The sequence below is a fragment of the Callithrix jacchus genome, chromosome 5 (assembly GCF_049354715.1).
Source record: "Callithrix jacchus isolate 240 chromosome 5, calJac240_pri, whole genome shotgun sequence".
Lineage (NCBI taxonomy): Eukaryota > Metazoa > Chordata > Mammalia > Primates > Cebidae > Callithrix > Callithrix jacchus.
The window spans coordinates 153,343,788-153,345,223 of NC_133506.1; the positions used below are offsets into that span (position 1 = coordinate 153,343,788).

The following is a 1,436-nucleotide window of genomic DNA, read 5'->3' on the forward strand; positions in this document are numbered from 1 at the left end:
TCTCCAGAGGGGCCACCTAGTTCCCCCCAAGTCTACAGCTGAAAGGACCTTTTGTGGAATGGGTTTCTTCTGTACTTCTGAAAGTGTAACACCTTAAAACTGAATAGTCTTTAAAATCTGGAGGTCTGATATGATATTTAGCAATATTTGCATCTCAGACATGCAACACTAAAAGATACACTAAATTCTAAAGGTAGCTATGGTTCCAAATACTTTAAAGTTAGATGATAGTACAGTATTCATTTAGGCTTCAAATTCCAGTCCTAGACGGAGCTTGTGGCCATCCAGGACAGCTGACAGTGTCAGTTGGATACCAGGCTTTAGGGTCCTGAGTGTATCCTACACCTATTAGGTTGGATGTGTTCACTTTACCTGTGAAGCAGGCTTGGAGTCAATCTGATACCTGGCTGCTATTCAGAAATGAGTGTTACTATTTCCTGCTGTCCAGGAGAGATTGACAGTGCTCTCCAGTTTCTTGTTCACCTTCCAGTAAATGGAGCCACCGAACCCTTGTCCTGTCATTCACATGTGTGAAGCTGGAATTTATCAGTCTTGTAGCCAACTGCAAAGTTGCTCTGGGTCACTCAGGACTTTGCAGTCTCAAAATTCATTTGGTAACCAGCCAGCCGACCTTCCTAAGCCAGCACCAGAGTGCCCTAGATTGAGGGCCCAGTCATGTCCAAACCCATGTTGCAACCCAGGCTGATGGGCTCCCGCTCATACCCTGTTTGGATTTTAGCATGTTTTTTCCCGTGTTAGGTGAGAAGGATGAATGGAAGGTCAGCTTCAGTCCACATGCGAGCTGATCTTCCATGGCAGTCTTGGGGCCTCGCGTGTTGTCAGTTTTCCATTTCTCCATAAATGCCGGGGCACAATCAGTGCATATATACTTGGTTTCCAGGCTGCCTATCACTTTGGTGGTCTCAGTGTTAGCTAAACCCGAACTTGTAAGCTCCAATCCATTCCCAGATTTTGTTTTTAAATAAAGTTTTTTTACTTCTAGTCCAAAACCGCGGTGAGGGGATCCCTGGCAGATCTGACAAGATCAGATGTGTGAGTGGCACAGCCATCATCTGCTCAGAGGTGGTGATGATGGCCTCCAGCGGCCATGGTGGGAAGGGAGGGATATTTGCCTATTTGTATTAAGAAGGTTTATATTTTAATTGGTTAAAATCTTTTTGGGGGGATGAGAGAGAAGAGGGTTAAAAATTTCATTTGAAACACAGAGAAAGGCTTGCTTTTTGACATTTCCCCATTCCGAAAAATGAGAAGGCCACATCTCATCACTGGTAATCTTTACAAGGGACCAGTTGCTTTGCGTGCACATAGGAGCCTGGCATCAAAGAAGGATGTGATGCAGGGAGGAATTTGCTCTGGTACTGTCTCTAGCCTTTCCCTCACTAGAGTCAAGGTGATTCTGGCTTCAGCAATTTGTC

General features: G+C 45.0%; 1 pseudogene; it reads right to left on the minus strand.

Moving 5' to 3' along the window:
* Nucleotides 1–243: 243 nt before the first annotated feature.
* On the minus strand, nucleotides 244–689 carry LOC100391951 (non-selective voltage-gated ion channel VDAC1 pseudogene; annotated as a pseudogene).
* Between the last annotated feature and the right edge of the window lie 747 nt (nucleotides 690–1,436).